We start from the raw sequence: 21655 nt of genomic DNA, 5'->3' as shown, positions 1-21655 counted from the left end.
AAGGAAACACCTTCTTCCAATGTGGATCGAAATCCATTCTGTGACTTATATTATGAAAGAAATACCTGGGACACTGCTGACAGTGAGAGACTTACCTGGATCACATAACCAGTACAAAAGTCAGAGGAAAAGCTTCCTGTCTCCTTCCTGCCTCTATTCACTTCATCATGCCATTTATCACTGGTGTATCACATTCAATTAATAAGTATCACAATTCAAGGTGAGTCAGGCATTAGGTCATGAGATTTGGAGCTGGAAGAGGCCTTAGAGATTATCTAATGAAACTGCTTATTTTACAGGTGAGAAACTGAGGCAAGGTTCATGCCATTAAAAACTCACAACTAGCAATAGAATGGGGCAACTAGGTGGTGCAGTGGATAGTGTCAAACTTGGCATTAGGAAGACCCATTTTCATAAGTTCAAGTCTGGCCTCATACCATACTAAGTGTGTGACCCTGGGAAAGCTACGTAACTGTTTACCTCAGTTTCCTCATCTATAAAATAAGAAGGAAATGGCAAATAACTCAAATATCTTTGCCAAGAAAACCCCAAATGTGGTCACAAAGAGTCAGACACAACTGAAAAATGACTAAGAAAAACAATGACAAGAAAGAATTCTTGTTTTGACAAAGGTGAGTCCCTGGTCTGACAAAGTAAAAAAAAAGTTTATTCCCAGATAGCATAGAAACTTCTTGCTAAAAGGCAGGTGATACAATTCAGCAGGAAAGAACAGATAGGCAGTGATTAACTGAAAAAGTATTTGGGAGAGTTAGATGACTTAGTGAATAAAGCACCAGCCCTGGAGTCAGGAGCACCTGTTTTAGACATGTACTAGCTATGTGACCCTAGGCAATCATTTATCTCTGAAGGCCTTTAAAAAGTAAGTATTGAATTTTTTAGATAGGAGAGTTTGGATGATGATACTTACGGGTATATATATCTTGAATAAATCACTTCTTTGGGATTCAAATTAATCACTAACACAATGATGAGGTTTCATGATTTAAAATGTAATTCATAAATGTGTACATGGGAGACTCAGTAAAGTTCCATATCTATCCCTCTTACATCTTCTTTCTCCAAACAGTTTATGTGTCTCTATTAGAGAGAAGTTAAGTTATCTTTTCTGGCCTTGGGAGAGAGCCCAAGAGAGGCTTATCCCAGAATAAAGCATTTCCTCTTCTCCCTCTCTTCCCCTAATTCCCCCCACTCATAAAGTGAAAATACAGGATGATTATTCTGGAAGAATGACTTGTATCTGCATTACGTATGTGTATGTGTGTGTGGGAATGAACTCTTATCTGGCCCTGGCTCCTGAACGGCTCTTCCCTGGCTACTCTGGTTCAGCCTTCCACCAAACTGAACTGTTTATGTCATTGCTCTTATGTCTTCTGGTAATAATAAAAAAAAAAAACCTCTAACTCATATTCAGCAGGTGGCCTGTGGGGGGCATGCTTCATTTTCCTCTCTAGGCTGCCTGGTCTTGATCTCTCTGGGACTTCAATTCACACGCACAGGAAATAGAGAAGACTTTGGGGCAGAGAGCAGAGTTAAGGTTGTGGTCAAAATTCTAAATTCTGATGATGTCTTTATTGTTGTTGTTAGGGTGGTGGTGAGCTAGAGGGATAATATGCATCTTCCTAATAACCTATTAAAGGGGCAAACATGCTTACCTTTCAGCCTATCTCACCTAAGATTAGGGATCTGAGGATGATAGCTTATAATGCATAGTGGAAAGAACATTATAGATGTGTATTCTCAAGATATGGATTTGAATCCAGCTTCTGTTGCTTATTAGAATTATCAATAATAATAGAACAGAATAACAATTAGAATTATTAGAAGATTATTATTGCTTCATAGCATCTCAGAGTTGAAAGAAGTTTTAGAAGCCATGAAGTCCAACTTGTATCTTAAAAGGAATTAGTTGCCTTTTTTTAATGATCTACTAGCTTTGCTTCTATTTGAAGACCTGTCATGTGGGACAACAGATAGTATTTTGGGTAGTTTATTTCTCTCTCACTTAGCCTCAGTTTTCTTGTTTGTAAAATGAGGTCCTTGAATTAGGTAGTTTTCAAATTCTAAGGTCCCCTAAAGCTCTTAAATCTAGGACTCTCTGACCTACTGAGGCAGAACATTCCATTCTGGGACAACTTTGATTGTTAGGAAGTTCTTCCTTGTATCAAGTCTAAATATGCCTCTCTGTAATCACGTAACTAATTGTGATGGTTGGGAAAGTCTCTTCTTTCTGAGACTAACCTTTTTCTGATAGAAAATGAGGGATATATGTTTTGCAGAAACCATATTTAAGGACTCACAAGAGTTGATTGTTAAATTTTCATTGTGAGCTAATGCTACATGTCACAATTTGATTTATTGTTTTACTGATTGTCTGGATTTAAGAAAGTAGATAAAATGTTAATGATACATATTAAACTTGTGTATCTTACAGAGAGCTAGTTGTTAAATATTTACCAGCATTCCTTTGCAGGCTGAATCCTAGAAGTCTATGTAACCAATAAAAAGTTATTTGAAGTGGTGGACTATGGACATTAAATATTATATATTCTACTATGTTTAGTTGCTGTGTTAGTTTTACTGAACTGTTAATTGTTCTTCCTTTTAATTCTTTATTACAGGGACTGCCTTCCTGGGTAGGGAAGGAAAAGGAATATATTCTGAGGTGTTATAGAAACAAAGAATGGGAATTATTTTTTATAAAAAGTTTTTGAAGTCATATTGTAAATCAGTAATTATTAAGCCTGGATCTATGACCTTGTTTAATATATATATATAAATAATATATATAATATATATATACTTATGTGTAACATATATAAATAAAACTATATTCCAATGTTATTGATTTCCTTTATAATTCCATATTATTTTATCTTTTGCATTTTAAAACATGATTCTGAGAAGGTAATCTATAGACTTCATCAGAATGCCTTTGTATTTGTGATTCAGCTACCCTTCACCCTTTAATGCTTGTATTTAAAAAAATTTTTTGCAAGGTAGTGGGGTTAAGTGGCTTACCCAAGGCCACACAGCTAGATAATTATTAAGTAACTGAGGCTGGATTTGAACTCAGGTACTCCTGACTCCAGGGCTGGTGTGCTATCCACTGTACCACCTAGCTGTCCCTCTTTACTGCTTTTTTAAAGAGTCAGATAGACTGGGGCAATTTCTTGGAACCCTTCATCCTAGGGAATGGTAGCAGAAAGCATGCTACCTAGAATAGTATCTCATGTGCACTAGAATCCTAAAAAAATTTAATTAAAAAGTTTTTTAGGTAACAGTACAATCTCCAAAATATCATTTGATATTGTTTTCCCACTACTACTCTGTCTCCATCTATCAAAAACCTAATCACCATTCAAAGTATGGCTTAAGCCTTAGCTCTTCACAAGATATCTTTCCACAATTATCACACATTGTCTGGTCCTCATATTAGTACTTAATAATTGCTTTACTTTCTTTTTAAAATATTTGTTCATTACTCTTTAAACACAACAGGAGTATGCTCTATTATTATTATTATCCCTCCGCTTCACCTAATTGATTAATAGGTGAGAACTCAGAAGTTAAAAAAACAACATCCCCCCCAAAAAAAACAACCCAACCAACCAATATCCAAAAAACCCAACAACAACCTAAAAGCCTCTGAATAATTATATACCTATTAAAAATATTTTATCAAGTTTAAATATTTTGCTTATTGAAAAGTCCTTTGAGACTTCTTTTAACATTTAAAAAATTTGGCCATAGTTTTACCAATCTTACTTATCTGATTGCTAAATTAATAGCAAACTTGAAAAGCAACAAATTAGAAGTAGGTGGGGGGAAAGCTCCTAGAGGCAGATATATTAATGGCAGTGGGTGGGGAGAGTCAGACAAACTATAAAAAGAATACATAAGAACTCAAAAAGCAGAGCAGTCTAAAAGTGGTTAGGGCAGAGCAAACAAGAAAACCCTAAGGGCATCAAATGCATTGAGAATGATATAAAAATATTTATTATGTGCCTATTTTGTGTTAGTTGGCAGATGATACAAAATTGAGATCAAACATAGTATCTGCCTTCTTGAAACATAGTTTAATAAAAAGAAAAACTCACCAATTAGTGATCAGAGAACCTGGGCTAGAATCCCAACTCTGTCTCTCTCTTTGAGTGCTCTTGGGAATTTTGTCACAAGTTTCCTTCCTTATAAATTAAAGGCAGTGGAATAGATGCCTCCTAAGGTCCCTTTCAGCTTCATATTCACATTCAGATGATAAGAAACCAAATGTTTTATTTGAAACTCAAAGGAAAAGGACACATATGTATAAAAAATGTGTATACTAGTTCCTCTTGTGTGGCAAAGAATTGGAGGGAATGTCTGTCAACCTGGGACTGATTGAACAAATTGTGGTATATGAGTGTAATAGAATACTACTGTCTTATAAGGAATGATGGAGGGGATGGTGTCAGAAAAACCTAGAAGACCTATATGAATTGATAAAGAGTGAAGTAAGCAAAACCAGATCACTGTATACGGTGATACAGTGTAAAGTGGCATAGTGGATAACAGAACCTGGAGTCAGGAAGAACTGAGTTTAAGTCTAGTCTCAGACACCTCCTACCTAGACAACTCTGAGAAAATCACTTACCCCATTCAGCCTCAGTTCCTTCATCTGTAAAATGAGCTGGAAAGGGAAATGGTAAATCACTCCAGTATTTTTGCCAATGAAACCACAGATAGGTGAGTTAGACAAGACTGAAAATGACTGAACAACAACAACAATTTTGATAGGGATGATTAACTACTGAAGACTTAACTACTTTGATCAATACAACAATCTAAGACAATGCTGAAGGTCTCATGAAAAATGCTATCTACTTCTCAAAAGATGAGCTGTGAGGGCAAATTGAACTTTAATTTTCTCTATTTTTCTTGCCTCTCTGTGTATTTGTTTGTGTGTGACATGGCTAAGATGGAAATATTTTACATGATTTCACATGATTAATGGGTATCATATTATTTGCCTCCTCAGTGAGTGGGAAAGGGTTTGGGTGGAGGGAGTGAATTTGGAACTCAAAACTTTTTGTAAAGAATGCTAAAAATAAATAAAGATAACAAAAGGAAAAGAAAACTAGTGCTCTCTGTGTTCCAAGAGGGGACACTGTCACCAGTCTGTAGGACTAGGGAAGTTTCTTCCTAAGAGTTGAGTTTTGAAAACCAGGAAGGAATGTTGAATAATTCAGTGGTTCTGTTTAAAAAGCAGGATAATGAGTAGTATATTTCAGAAAATCTTTCCAGATGAAATGGTTAAGACAAAAAAAATGTGGTCTTTTAAAAGGGCAAACTCTTGATATTCCAGAAAAGACAGTTGTTTAGATATAACCATTTTGGAAGGTCTTGAAGGTCCAAGTTTCACTGTACATAGGAGTAAATTTAATAGAGGGCAAGGAACATACCTTATAGCTTTTCTTTGAATTTCTTCTTAGCCCACTTCTCACTTTCTCTATTTACTAACTGAATGGCTGCTTAATGAATGTATGCACCTGAAGAAGTTCTGAAGGTTTGACGAAGTTATAAAAATATTTTGAGGTTCTTTAGCTCTGAAGTTATGCTGACTTGGGAAAACCTAAAAATGTTTTGGGGTTCTGTTGGGACCTGGGTTATATAGCCTGTTCTGTGCTAAAATGGGGTGAATTACAGTGAATTTCCATTAATTGACTCTTAGTTAAAATAGCAACCTGAGCAGATTCATTGTCCTAAGAGAAGGCCAGAGGAGTGGACAAGGCACAGTATTCAGGAGTTTGAGGAACTGCAGACAGACACTGGCCTGTCACTCATTAATTCTTTGGTTGTGAGAAAGTCACTTAACTCATCTGATGGAAAAAAGAGGTCACTAATACTTATATCATCTAAGTCATTGCCTTATCAAGAGGAGAGCTCACTAAACCTCCACAAATACTATATGTGTGATTTAGTAATAGTATGAGGAAGAAATCCTTTTTTCTTGACCATAAAGCAGTTTTAGAAATCAAACTGTAGACAGATTCTCTCTCTCTCTCTCTCTCTCTCTCTCTCTCTCTCTCTCTCTCTCTCTCTTATTTACCTACCCATCTGTCTATCTACATGTATGCGACTTTCCCGTCGCAGTTTTGATATATCATGGGTTAGCATAAGAAATTATACCATCTTTTTTTTTTTTTGCAAGGCAATGGGGGTAAATGACTCGCCCAAGGTCACACAGCTAAGTAATTATTAAATCTGAGTTTGGATTTGAACTCAGATCCTCCTGACTCCAGGGCCAGCATTCTATCCACTGTACTACCTAGCCTCCCTGGCATAAGAAATTAAATGGAAATTTTTTTGGGGGAGTTTTACAGAAGCCACAGATAACACAGAAAATGTTTAGAAACTCAGAAGTACATAAAATATGGTAGTATTATATAAAATAAACATATTTTATCATTTTATATCATAATAATCCAGACTTCTTCTCTGATACAGAGGGTCAGAAAATTTTACGTGGATTTTCCATATCATGGGGGTGCTGTGCCATTAATCCCCTAAATATAGAAGGAATAATTGTAAATACATATGCATATGTGTCTATGTATACATACATATGCACATATATATCAAACTACCTTTTTTACTATATGCATATATATATACACACATACACATGCAAATATGTATGCATAGATGTATGAATGATGGATGCATAAACATACACACACAGACTTTTAGAACAGGAAGGTACCTTAAGACCATCTAGTTCAATTCTAGAATTTCATAGATATGGAAACTGAAGGCTAGAGGGAATAGATAGGATCTTCCTCTACCATGCTCCAGCTCTTTATCCTGGAAGGTCATCTACCCTGGAATTCACGCACTGTAAGTGCCCTCTGCCCTGGGGCATCTCCATCTGATTGACTGGTCCCTTTCAGGAGGCTGCCCTAACCAACCTGGTCTCACTCTTATCCAGGCAGCACTTCTACTATATCCCCACGGAGTCTTCTTCAGCCTCCCTCACTTTCAGCTCCCTTTTATAGGTTATGTTTCCCTGTTAGAAGGTAAGCTCCTTGAGGGCAGGGACACTTTCTACTTTTACCCTCACTGCTTCATCCAGGGTCTAGCACATGGTAATTTCTTGTTCACTGGCTGATTTGCTCATTACAGTCATTTCCCAGGAGGAGGATGGAAAACCAGAAGTCAGTTATTTCATCACAGAATTCTTGCATGTTTCTGCGTTCAAAAGGCTCAGTTCTCTTGAAATTCTACTACAGGGAGTTCCCTGGAGTGTGACATGGATGTTGAGGTTTACTGCTCCCCTCCACATTCCCAAGAGGGGGCTTTTTTAACTAATGAAAGCTTTGTACATCTCTTTTGTAGACAAAGCCTTTAACAGATTTGGCAGAAGAGATCCATCCTTTCCCACCCTCACTCCCCCTTCTACAATCAGCATTTGACATGATAATTTCTACTTTGTGAACATCTGTCTTACATCTGTTTGAATCCAAGTTCCTTTGGCCAGAAACCATGTCTTCCTCTAGTAGGTGGTCTATGTTACACCTGGCTCATAATAGCAGAGGCATAACTAGGAAGAAGCAATCTGGGCTTTTTCCCCAAGGGTACTGAAATTTTTTCTCTTTCTGAAGCAAAAAATAACTGAGCTTTGTAAAAATAAACAGTTAAGATGGGAAGCTACTGTATGGTGTGTTTCCTCTCTCACAAAAGACAGCAATCTAGTGAGCTCTTTCCCAGTACAAGCCCTTCCTTACTAGCTCCTCCAGTAGTAGCCTACAGAAGTCTGGAGGTTTCCTTTAAATAGCTGGTATTCCAAAACTTCCCCACACCTATGGGATTTTGGATCCTGTCAGTTAAAGTCTCTAAGTCACCTCCTCCACTCACCCTACCTCAACTGACTCTGTTTTACTGATTACCCTGGATAGTCACATTTTCCTTCTACATGCTCTGGGTGTCAGAATTACTCATTACAGTTCTCCATAACAGCTTTAATAAATTTTACATTTCATCACCATATTCCATGCTCACTTGATTTGGGATGTAATTTTCACAGCAGTGCCTTCTGGATTTGTTTTTTATAAAGCCCTTCATATTTTAAAAATACTTGATAATCTCTAAGTTACTTCTAATATACTCTGCAAGCCATAACTTGCAAAAATTCTGTTGCTGCCTTCAAATTCTGGGTATATCAAGTTGACTAAAGATACCAAAACAGAAAGACTAAAGAACTTTGAACAATGTAGCAACCAGTGAACTAGATAGCACTGGTGGTCAAGCAAGTGGCAGAGAGATGATATACCACAGGTGGTGGAATAGGACCCACCTTTAGACAAAGGCAATGGTTTGTTTTGTTTTACTGAACTAAACTTTTGTTTATAGGGAATGAAAATATTGGCACAGGCAGAGGTCATTATCAAGTAAGTGACCCATCAAAAAAAAAAGCATCAATGATATATTTATTTTTTTAAAAGGTGATTTCAAAAACATGTCCTAATGTTAATTTAAAAACAAAAAAGGGGCAGCTAGGTGACACAGTGGATAGAGCACCAACCTTGGAGTCAAGAGGATCTGAGTTCAGATCCAGCCTGAGACATTTAATAATTACCTAGCTGTGAGACCCTAGGCAAGTCACTTAACCCTACTGCTCTGCAAAAACTAAAACAAGGGGAGGCTAGGTGGTGCAGTGGATAAAGGACCGGCCCTGGAGTCAGGAGTACCTGGGTTCAAATCTGGTCTCAGACACTTAATAATTACCTAGCTGTGTGGCCTTGGGCAAACCACTTAACCCCATTTGCCTTGCAAAAAACCCTAAAAAACCCAACTAAAACAAACAAAAGAAATATAACCAATTTGGCTGAATGGGTGGGGTAGAGAAGATTGTAGGACCCTAGATTTAAGACTGAAGGAAATTTAGTCATCATCTGGCAAGACGACTTAATGACCAACCAGTGGCCCTTTCTACAAAGGATCTGGAAAGAAATGCCTCTGATTGGGTGGCTGACACTACTACTTGTACCCTTATGGGTATTTATAATGAGTTTTGTCCCAGATTTCCAAGGGGGCCTAAGTTCTCTAAGAAAAAAGCCAGCTCCTTTTGTATGACTATGTTTCAGGATTATATAATGACTAATGCTGGTCATCAGGTAGGTGCCTGAGGTTCAGCTCAGGATTGATCCCCTTCTAGCTTGACTTTAGTTGCTTTACATCATCTCAACATGCAACAGTCACTTCTTTCTGGACCTTGTCCCCAAGAATAAGGGCTCACATGGGAGAAGGGGGGCATTACTTCTCTTTGTCCCTAGAAGGAGGAATTATGAATAATGGGCAAGGAAGGACCAGAAGAGGAAAAGAGACAGATTTGGGATGAATGTAAGGAAGTGGAATAGGGCTTCTTTGGGAAATAAGTCCTTCATCACTTGATGGAAGACCTGAATGACTCCTGTCTCATTATGTTGAAGATAGGATTGCCTTCCAGGTTCAAGTTGGATTAGATGATTATGCATTTTGTAAATGAGGGGAAAGGATACTCAGAAAAATCAAATCATATAAGCCTATGCCCATCCTAAAACAAACAAAAGTTGCCTAGTTACTGTTTGGGTAGTTAAAACATTATTAATATCTAATGAATAATTTCTTTATTAGGCATAAATGAAGCTAGATCAGCCAATTTAGAGATTCTGGTTGAATATAGTATGACATATATTATTGGATTTGGTGTCAGAAGACTTTGAAGTCAGAAGACCTGAATTTGAGGCTTGTCTGTGCCATTTACAAGTTATTCAGCTTCTTTGGTCCTCAGTTTTCCCACATGTAAAATAGGGTTAATAATATTTACATGACCTACCCTATCTCCTCTTGAGTAAGGATCAAGAAAGAATGTACCGAGTCAGCTAGGTACCTGAGTGAATACAGTACAGGCTTTGGAGTCAGGAGGACCTGAGTTCAAATCCAGCCTCAGACACTTAATACTAGTGTGAATTTAGGCAAGTCACTTAACCCCATTGCCTCACCACAAAAAAAAAAGAGAGAGAGAGAGAGAGAACATACTGCCTAATCATAAAGCAAAGAGTGCTACATCTGGAGTCAGGGACATGGCTTTGAATTTTGCCTCTGCAATTATTTCTGTGAAGTTCCATTTTTTCCTCTGAAAAAGGGAGGGACTGAACTGCTATTACTACTACTACTAATAACTAGTAATTACATAGTGCTTTAAAGTTTGCAAAATACTTTATGTATAATATCTCATTTGATTCTCACAGGAGTCCTGGGAGGGACTGATAAAATCATTCCTGAGCCTTTCCCTTTCCCTTTTTCTCCCTTCCATCAGTTAAAAAATGGGAATCAGCATTTCCCTTTTTTGGAATGAATAGTGGTCCAGGAGCCAAAGACCTGGGTTCAGGTCCTGACATGATTACTTTAACAACTATAGCTAATATTTTGGACTATTAGGTGGTGCCATAGTATGAAGAGCTGTGGATCTGGAATTGGGAAGACTAATCTTCCTGAATTCAAATTTAGCCTCAGACCCTTGCAAGTTGTATGACCGAGCAAGTCATTTAACCCTGTTTGCCTCGTTTCCTCTTCTGTAAAATGATTTGGAAAAAGAATCAGCAAACCAAATGCAATCATGGAGAATAAGACACAACTGAAAAATGACTCACCACACCCAGAGCTAATATTTATAGGATATGTTAAGTTTACAAAGTTGTTTCTTGAACCATTATTTCATTTGACCCTCAAAAGAAACCTGCAAGGCAGACAGTGATCTCTAGCATACTATTTTCTGTTTGGCTCAACCTTCCAAGGCTCAAATAATAATACTACCATGCCTGTGTGACCTGATTCCCTAAAAAGAATGGTGAAAAACCACCAATCTCTCCATTTCACCCCCAAAGGCCACTGTGTCACAGTGTGCCAGTGTGAATATGGTGAATGCACAGCCACCAGGAGCAGCTCCACAGTCTTGGGGAGGCAGCATGGGGTGATGGAGTTCTTTTTTGACATTAATTGCCCCTTTCCTGAGAAACATTCTGTTCTCAGTACATGAGGCCTGGATCTTCTGGTGCTGCTAGTAGCCACTTTTATTGGAATTGGCTCAAGTTTGGCACAGTTGTGAACCAAAGGGGATCAAGGGAGGAAAATGCTCTCACAATCAGAAGTCCCAGCTATGACAGCAAGAATGATTCTAGCATTTCTTCTTGGGTAGATCTCTTAATTTTTGTCCATAGGAGGCAGTTATGGTACAATGAGCTCTGGGACTGGAGTCAGGAAGACCTGAGTCCACATCTGGTCTCAGACCCTAGTTATGTGACCTTGGACAAATCCCTTAACCTCTTCCTACCTTAGTATTGTCAGCTGTAAAAATGGGGATAATAATATCAAAAGAGATAATAGTATCTACCTCACAGGGTTGCTGTGAGGAATAAGTATATTTATGTAAAATGCTTAGCACAATTTAAATACTTTTTTTCCTTCTTTGAAACTTGTTTATACAGTGAGGATAATATTTTTGTTAACTGACCCCACAGGATTGTTTCAAGGAAAACATTATAAACTTTCAAATGCTATGGAAATCTTAGTTTTTATTAATAGTTTATATATGTATGTATTTGAGTGTACTCTGACCATTAAAACAGCAGACTTCCTTGATGATGTCAGGGATAAAAACCTTAGTTCAAAGGCCTGTTTCTAACACACACTGGCTATGGGGTTATGAGTAGGTCTCTTAACGTTTCAAAGCCATGGGAAACTCACTGAGAAAACATATTGCAGAATGGCTGTTAATTTGCATTGGTGAAGGGAGTTTCCACACTAGGATTGCACTGTATCAATCAAATTACAGTTGTGTCTGATCTCCCTCCTTCCAATACTTCCCCCCAACACCCACTTCCCCAGTTCCTCTTTCTCTTTCCAACCTGTGCTTTTAACATTTTTGCTGCTTAGTTCTCCTAGGAGGAACATGGAGCAACTGGGAATCCAGAGGGATTGGGGGCTCCTCAGTGGAGCTCAATGGAATGAATGTTGGATTTGAATGAGGAACCTGGGTTGGAATCCCAGCTCTGCCACTTATACTATGTGTTTAACACTTGTGCTTTTCCAGGCCATAGTTTTCCTATCTATAAAATTAGTACTTGATGACCTTGAAAAATCCTTCTACTTCTAAATCTACAACAAATCTGGCCTCTGAGACATTTTACTTGCTAGATGATGATGGACAAACCACTTCACCTTTATAAGTCTCAGTTTCCTTATCCATAAATGGAATAATTATAAGGCAGATAATAATAATACCCGCTGCAGTGTCTACCTCATAGGGGTGTCTAGGCAACTGTGCTCTGCTAACCATATAGGACTATAAAATTGTCAGATATTATTACTATTCTTCTTGTTGTTGCTGTCATCATTATAGTGCTTCAACAGTGAGAAAGGAGAGTCAAAATGTATGGATTTTGTATGTCCTGCCATATAAAAATGATAGAGGAAAATACTATTTTTGCCAAATGGTAGAATCTTCTGCACCCAGGAATAACTGTCAGACCTGCAATATTTTCCTTACATTTAGAATATCTTGATCTTGAAATATAAAGCCCCAGAAAATTGTGGTTCATGTTTTAGTATTAAGACTGTATTTTCAAACTAAGCTTTCAGAATCTTAGCCTCCAAGGCTGACTTGGTTCTGTGAGTTGATCAGCATGTTTTGTTTTTTTTTAACACAGAGGAGACTTTTCCCTATTTGGGAGTGGAAGGAGAGAACTCCCTTTGTAGTAGGAGAGTCAACATGGAATGAGTCTGGCTCAAGTGTATATCTGTAAATGTCTGCAGATTGAGAGAGGATTGGACATTCTTGGGAACAGACTGTTTGTTTTATGAGGATGGAGGTTCTTCACCAATTGGACTGGGGCTCAATGATGTTAGTCACAGTTAACTCCTGAACATCATCTGGTAATGACAATATATGGATCAACTAGTCATACACACACACATATGTGCATACACATACTCACACAGAGACTCTCGTAAGTCAGCTTTGGCTAAACTTAAAATTATACTAAAACTTTTGGGACACCCTGCACATCATACAAGTATTCATGTATGTTTGCATGTATGTATTTGTATCATTACATAAATGTCTTTATATATATATGTATCTATATGTATAAGTGGATGTACACCCACTTTACAGTTGAGGAAACTGAGGCAAATGGAGGTTAAGTGATTTTTGCCCAGGAGCACAGAGTAAGAAGTGGCTTAGGTGGACTTGAACTTCAGTCTTCCTGACTCCAAACCCAGTGCTCTGTCCATGGCATCCAGTAACTACCCTTCTCAGGTCAATAAGCAATTAAGTGCCTACTATGTGCCAGAAGCTGTGCAAAGAATTGATTCTTCCTTCAGTGATGAGGCAATTGAGACTAAGAAAGGTTAAGTGAATGGTTCAAGGTCACACAACTAGCATGTATCTGAAACAGGACCTGAATGAAGTTAGGTTTTCATGACAGGTTATCCACTGTATGATTTAGCTACTTCTGCCAAACTGGAGAGGGCTGGTGATCGGTTCCAGCAGAGCAAGTTGATACACTATTGAAACCCTTGAAGTATTGAGTTAGAAGTCAAGTAACAATCTCCCATAAGATTTATAACTGGAAAGGATCTTAGAGCTTCATCTAGTCTAACCCCATAGATTCAAAGAACTGTTGAGTTGTGAGGAACTCATAAGTCATTTAGTTCAACCAATGCCTGGAAAAGAAATCCCTCTATACCATTCTAATAATGATAATGATAATGATGATGATGATGATGATGATGATGATGATGATGTTTGTACTTCATTCTTCAAGACCATGACATCAGGGAGGTGAAACTATGACAAACACATGAATTGTATTTTGAATTATGGGGGCTGTGCTAAGTCACCAGCCTTACTTTCTTTTCCAGAGTCATTGGGTTCAGTGGTCAGATATGGATCAGGATGAATGGTGATGATCCTGGATGAGAGGCAATCAGGGTTAAGTGACTTATCCAGGATCACACAGATTATAAATATCAAGTGTCTGAGACTGGATTTGACTCCAAGGCTGGTGCTCTATTCACTGTGCCAACTCGCTGCCATAATAATAGCAACAACAATAATAGTTAGCATACTTTAAGACAAAGTATTTCATCTCTGTTACCTCATTTGATCCTCCCAACAGTCCTATGAGGTAGTTGCCATTAGTATCATCTATATTTTACAGATGAAGAAACTGAGGCAGAGATTAAATGACTTATCCAGGGTCATTCAGCTATTATGTTTTTTGAGATGGGATTTGAACTCTGTTCTATCCAGACTCCAAATTCCACATCCTATTCACTGTATCACTAAAGCTGCCCAACAATCAACATTTGCTGAAAGATATTCAATGAGGGTCAGTCTACAGATTCCCAAGGCAGCTCATCTCTCTCTTGTATAGCCCTAATTGTTGGGAGTGTGTTTTTGGTTGTGTTTTTAATGAACATCAAGCTGATATTTGCCCTTTTCAAAGTTTCACTCACTGCTGGACCAAGTTTAATCCCACTTGCTAATAGCAGGCAGCCTTTCAAATACTTGCCAACAGCTATCTCTTCCATCTCTTTGGAGCCTTGTGTTCTCCAGACTAAATGCTCCTTAGTTCCTTCAGTTTTTCCAACTAAACTGTACCCCGGAGGATCTTTCCCTTTCTAGATACACTGGGACCTGGCCAATGATAACTTGTCTGAGTTTAGACAGATTAATTAAGTAGCAGAGGCAGATTTTCTTGACTCCAAATTCCATTTTCTTTTTACTGTATTCTACCCCATTCACATGGTGATTTATACTTATAATCTTTTACTCATTCTTGGGTATATGGGAGGTTTCCATTAGCTTCACCACTACAATAAATTACTAAATAAAATTATTAAAATAAATGAACTACTAAAAGCTAAACAACTCCTGTTTATTCCATATATTCCAGTTTATTCCATATATGGTCTGGGAGCTGTTCTTCATTGATCAGTTAAGTGATCACTAAGATCCTCTTTTTCAAAAAAAGGAGAGTCACAGTCAGTTCTGGTCTGAATTGTTCAATGTTTCCTGCCAGGGAAATAATCCTTGGTTTATTTTGACGATCTAAAGCTAACTTTACTGAATAATGAGTAGATTATATTGATAAGACTAAAGAGACATTGTAGCTTGATGTTCTCCGCATGGGAGTATTTATAGGATCATAAACAGAGAGATGGAAAAGACCTAATGAGGACCCAGTGCCCTCATTTTACAGATGAAAAAGTTAAGTGACTTGTTCAAAGTCACACTGGTAGGAAATGATAGTCAGGATTTGAACTTGGGCCCTCTGACTTAAAATCAAATCTAATCTTTTTTTCCATTGGAATAGAATTTAATTGTTTTGAACAAATATTTACCAAAAAGTTCTTAAGCTCCATGCTAATCACTATGACACAAAGATATATTAGACACAGATCGTGTCTCTAGGGATCTTATTTACTTTCTAATTAGACATATGTTATATATAAATAAACAATTAGCTACAAGAGAAAATGCTCTGAGACATTTGAGAAAGTTTAATATACATTAATTATGTTTATGTATGAACTTTGATTTTTAAAGTAAAATGAGGTTTATTTAAATAGTTGATTATAAATTTTGTTTTCTTTAATAAACTAAAAAAAAAATCACCAGCATTGACTAAAAATGATGTAAATGGAACTTAATTTTATAAATTTCCTAATTGTTTTTCCTTGCTTCAGTTAATTGCTAAAATTTTTAAGTATGCAAAGACAAGTTTTAGTGTTCATTAACAAAATTTTTTTGAGTTCTAAATTTTTCTCCCTCCTCTCCCCTCCCTCCTCAAGACAGTAAGCAATTTGATATAGGTCATATATGTGCACTCATGTAAAACATATTTCCATATTAGTCATCTTGTGAAAGAAGAAACACACCAAAGAGAAAAAGCCTTAAAAATAAAGTGAAAACAGTGTGCAGCTAACATATTAGCCATTAATTTCAAAGTTGAGAATAACGTCAGGGACCATCTCTCTCTCTCTCTCTCTCTCTCTCTCTCTCTCTCTCATGCCCCCCCTACAGACACACACAGACACACATAATACCCTTCTACAGCATATTACATAAAAGTACATATATGGTCCGCTTAAAGGATCTGAGAGTCCAAGCAATTCAATCCATTTATTTTGTAGAAGAAACAGAAGATAGGTGACTTGCCAAGTCACAGATAGTAAGTGTCAGAGGAAAGATTTTCCAGGTTCTCTGATATCAGAAGACAGAAGTGGCAGTGGTTATAGCACCAGATCAAGTGAAGAAGACCTGAGTTCAAATGTGACCTTAGACACTTACTACTCTTGTAACCCTGGGCAGGTTATTTAATCCTGTTTGCCTCCATTTCCTCATCTGTAAAATGAATTGAAGGAGGAAATGGCAAACTATTCCAGTATGTTCCACTATGTCAAGAAAACCCCAAATGGGCTTATGAAGAGTTGTATGCGACTAACCAACTAAACAACAACAGCAACAACAAAAAACCCAGGAAGACCTGTGATGGGTAGGGTGTAGGACCTAAAGTCAGGAAAGCCCTTAGTGCAAATCCTGCTTCAGATCCTTACTGGCTATATGATCCCATAAAATGGTTAAAATAATAGCACCTACCTGAAGCAATGGCCATAAAGCTTTTTCAAAGCTTAAAGGACTATGTAACTAATAGCTTCTATTTTTTTAGGGCAGTCATCACAGTATATGGATCTTTCTCCATATGACTGTCCCTTTGTTTCTAGATGAGGTTATTTAATTTCCAACCAATAGTTCTCATTTCTTATGTTTTGCTAGGGAGTCCACTATCACTGGCAATGAAACATAATGCACAAGACATTACCAAAATGATTAGTCTTCTTTTCCATGGCATAGGAGTCTATGACATCAGATTTGAGCCTGTGTTCTTCCTTCTGGTAAGGTAGGGTCACAATGTTACCAGTCTAGACTCCTAAGACTTTGGTAAATTAGGACTCAGTAAATAGCACAGCTCTTCTTGGGTCTTGGGTTTTTTTTTTTTTTGATCCTTTTTTTCCATTAGTAGACTGAAAGTAGATAGAGCATGGTAGAGTGGGTTTTTTAAATTTATGGAATAAAATAAGCATTTCCATAATGAAGTACAATAAAAAGATGATTGTATATGAAACTGCAAATCTATTATGCACAATTTACTCTTCCTTTCAAATATACAACAAAATTATCATGTAATTTCTTTTTTTCTTCCTTCTTTTCCTCCCACTTCCATCTTAGACACAAATAAGAATATGTATATTTATATATAGATAATTATTCTATACATTTATTTATCAGTTCCTTCTCTGGTCATCTGACCTTTACAGATAATTTGGGTTCTTATAATAGTCAGTAGTTCTTAAAACGATTATATGGATATTATATACAATGTTTCTTTGGTCCTGCTCATTTGATTGTTCATCATTTCATACAAGTCTTGTTTTTCTCAGACTATCGAGTTCATCATTTCTTACAGCACAGTTAAGTAATCCTTTACAATCAAACACCACAACTTGTTTAGCCATTCCCCTATTGAAGGATAGGCTTCCCCACAATTTCCAGTTCTTTGCCACACAAAGAGAGCTGCTATATTTTATTTATTTATTTACTCATTTATTTATCCATTCATTTACTTATTTATTTATGCATTTATTTATTTATTTTGTTTATTTAAAACATATTCTATATTTTAGAATTTATGCATTAGCCAACTTGGACTAGGAGATACAATGTTCCCTTTGAAGTAAGGAGAAATCTGGGTTCAAATCCTAGGGCTATCACTTATTAATTGTATAACTGGATCAGTCAAGTCTTATAACCTTGTGAAATGCAGAAAGTGGACTGGACCTAAAGTCAGGAGACATTTTAAGTTCGGTCTTATTAGATATATGGTTCTGGGTAAGTCATTTTAACTTTATGAGGCTCAGTTTTTTCATCCACAAAATGGGGATAATAATATCACAGCACTTATCTTACTGGGGTTGAGAAACATAATCTGTACTCCTTTAAAGGGGGAGCAAGAAAGATAGCAAAAATTTATTACTTATTATGTCTTAAGTGACTTAGAAATATTATCTCATAACAACCTTGTGAGTTAGCTGTTTTTGATTGAGGAAATGGAGATATATTTATATCATATTTATTTTGGATTCTTTTATAAATATTAAAAGATATAGGGCTATAGTTATTGCTTTTACCATTCTCACTGCAAAAAATAGAATCACTGACTCTTAAAAAAGCCTTAGGTTACTTTATGGCAGGAAAATTTCACACAGATGTAACATAATAAAGAGAAAATATTATATAGCATGGTATAATAAACGGCTATTGGATTTTAAAAAGTAATCACCAAAATGGACAACTTTTCAGATCCTTTCATATTTAATAGGTACTACTAATTTATTTGATTTCCCAATTAAAAATACTTTTTTTTTTTGGTTTAGTCATTTTCAGTCTTGTCTGACTCTTCATGCACCCATTTGGGGTTTTCTTGGAAAAGATACTAAAGTGCTTTGTCATTTCCTCCTTCAGTTTATTTTACAGATGAGGAAACTGAGGTAATCAGTGTTAAGTGATATGCCCAGGGTTACATAGCTAATAAGTATCTAAGATCAGATTTGAACCCAGGAAGATGGGTTCTATCCACTGTGTCATTCAATAATAATAATTACATTTACTTGTAAATACAACTTTCCTTGGGAAGTCAGTTCTCTTGAATTTTATATCCTCCCTACTTCATCCTCCCAACCCAAAACACATTTTTCTCTGTCTCTATCTCTCTTAAAGGGATTGATTCTTATTTCCTCTCCTTAAGTATTAGTATTTCAGATCAAGTATTTTTTTCAGTATTTTTTTTAGAAACTCTTTGCTTTTTGGAAGAATATAACTTTCACTGAATGGTCTAGTGGAATGATCTGATAAATCAAATCATTATTGCAGAATCATGAATGCAGAATTAGAAAGAATCTTATAAATAGATTACACAAGCAAGCAGGCTTCTAACCTTTTGGCCTTTTATACTCTTATTTTGAATCCCTAAAGAACTTTTTGTTCCCAAAGAGTTTTTACTAATGTGGGCTATATATCTATTTATATTTACCAATTAGAAATTAAATTGATAATTTAAATACTTATTTTTAAAAATAAAAATAATAAACCTGTTGTTCAGTTATTTCAGTTGTGCCCAATTTTTACTGACCCTATTTGGGATTTTCTTGGCAAAAATACTGGAGTCATTTTCTTCACTAGCTCATTTTACAGATGAAGAAACTGAGGCAAATAGGGTTAAGTGGTTTGCCCAGAGTTATATAACTAGTGAGTATCTGAAGTTGTATTTGAATTCTAATCCTCTTGATGCCAGACCCCAATACTCTATCCACTTTACCACCCTGAAGCCAATGCTGTTCCCTTTCAATCTTGTTCCTCAATTTCTTACTATGTGAAAAAAAGCAAGATTAATTTTTCCCCTCCTTTGTAAAGATAAGATATAATGAGATAATATAGATGAAAAATGTTGAGACCTTGGGATGGAAAGCCCTATAATGAATTCTGGTGGATTTTTCTTTTTTAGGGGGGGAGCAGGAAATGGAGGGATGGTGTGGGGTGTGGGGAAATACTTATAAATAGAAATATTTATAAAGTTAATTAAGTCTCTATGAGCCTTAAGAATAACATTCAGATTTCTATGGCTTCTTTAACAATGGATCGACTTTTATTGACAAAGGAAATCATCTTTTTCAGATATTAAGATAAGAGTAAAACACCTTATGTTTTATAGTTTACTGAGAAGAATTTAGTTTTTAATTGTTCATTCTGATAACTAGTTAAACCATAGTTAGTAAAAACTTTTTATTATAGACTTTTATGAGAAATAAAATCTCTAGGGAAAGTGAAAAATCTCAAGTTGACCTGAAATGAATCTTTGGTTTATTCCTCCCACTCACTTAAGACATTCATGGGGACAATGGCCACCTATGGTGATAAGAGGATAGATTACTAGGTCAGTAATCAGGAGACTTGGATTTTTTACTTTGCCATTTTACCTACTGAACTTGAGGTCAGAAGCTTAGGATAAAATCTTACCCCCCAATACTTGTGAGCTCTGTGACCCTATGAAAGTAGTGTAACCATTTTGAGCCTCTTTTTTTCCTTGTGGAATGGGAATAATCAAAACATCCACCTCTCAGATCAAATGAGATTAATATATGTAAAGTGTTTTACAAATCTCTAGGCAAAATGTAATCCTAAACTATTATTGTTTTTAATCTATAAAATGGGAATGATAATACCATTTTCACAGGATTGTAAAAATGAGAGAAAGATAAAAAGCTTTATGGAAATTAAAGTTTCCATATGTATGTATAGTTAATTGACGTAAAACCCAAACAACTTTACATATACCACCATAACACTTTCCACAATGTTTTCTCCACTATGAATGTCTGCAAATTAATATAACTTCAAAGCTAAGGCCTTTACTTGAAAAGATCCAGAGCCATTTAATTAGAATCATTAAAAATTCACATTAAGGCATTTAGAGATCTAGGGAAGACTGATTTTTTTTTAACAACCTTCCCTGGTGTGCTCCCTCCCTCTCTTCTCTTCTCCCTACCCCAGTCCACAGCACAGGAATACAAATCAGAGACTTCTATATAGTCAGTGACCCTGGCCTAGGGGGGCTCACTGAAGATGCTGAGCAGCCCCTTTCTGAGCAGACTTTATTGAACTAATGCCAAAGGAACTTCACTCCCTGGGGAATCCCAGATAGAAACCATAGGGTGAAAATCTGGAAAATCCCAGATAGAAACCTAGGGTGAAAAAATGGAGGAGGAACTAGGTAATTTGCACTGCTTACAAGTTCCCCCTCTTTTTCAGGGAGGGGGGTGGTGGGAATCTAGCCATATGCAGATGTGGAAGAGGATATATAATGCTAGGGCATAATAGGGAAGACAGAGATCCTCTTGACCAATTGCCTCAGTTTTTAGCTGGTGAAACCCAGGCCAGAGAATTACAGCCTTTTTACAGAAAATTATAAGATTTTACTAGTGGCAAACAGCTTACCAGTGACAGAACCAGGTCCAGATCATAATGTTGTAGACTTCTAAGCTAGGGCTTTTTCTGCTATCAAACACTCTATCTAATTAAATCTTAGCTGAATTTAGTGGCTTTCTTGTTTATCACTGCACTGAATTCTGAATTTCATTTCTGCAATACTTTGACCCTCTGAGACTGTGTGTTAATAAAACTTTTTAATTCTTGCAGTGAACCAGAGGCTCACACATTAGACATTTTTATAAGTTTGTTCTTGCTCCATTCAGATGTGCATTATGGCACACTACATAGCAATTTGCTTTGGAGTCAGAATCACCTTGGAGTTCACAGTGAACACGTTCTCTTCTTTGTCTTCATTTCTGATCAAATACTGAAAAAGACCTGAGTAGTCTGATGCATTTCCTGCCACGATATGCTATTTCATTGCTGCAATGTATGTGCTGAGGATAAAATACTAGCAAAGGGTCAGATGGCTGATCTGACAATATCTCTATCTGAAATCATTCCTCC

General features: G+C 36.6%; 1 protein-coding gene across 3 annotated transcripts in view; it reads right to left on the bottom strand.

Annotated features, from left to right (window-relative positions):
• The window catches only part of RNF150 (ring finger protein 150), a 329973-nt gene that overhangs the window by 32193 nt on the left and 276125 nt on the right, over nucleotides 1-21655 (bottom strand). The window lies entirely within an intron of this gene.

Source organism: Macrotis lagotis, chromosome 3, assembly GCF_037893015.1.
Source record: "Macrotis lagotis isolate mMagLag1 chromosome 3, bilby.v1.9.chrom.fasta, whole genome shotgun sequence".
Classification (NCBI taxonomy): Eukaryota; Metazoa; Chordata; class Mammalia; order Peramelemorphia; family Peramelidae; genus Macrotis; species Macrotis lagotis.
This window is presented reverse-complemented; position numbering and strand designations above follow the sequence as displayed.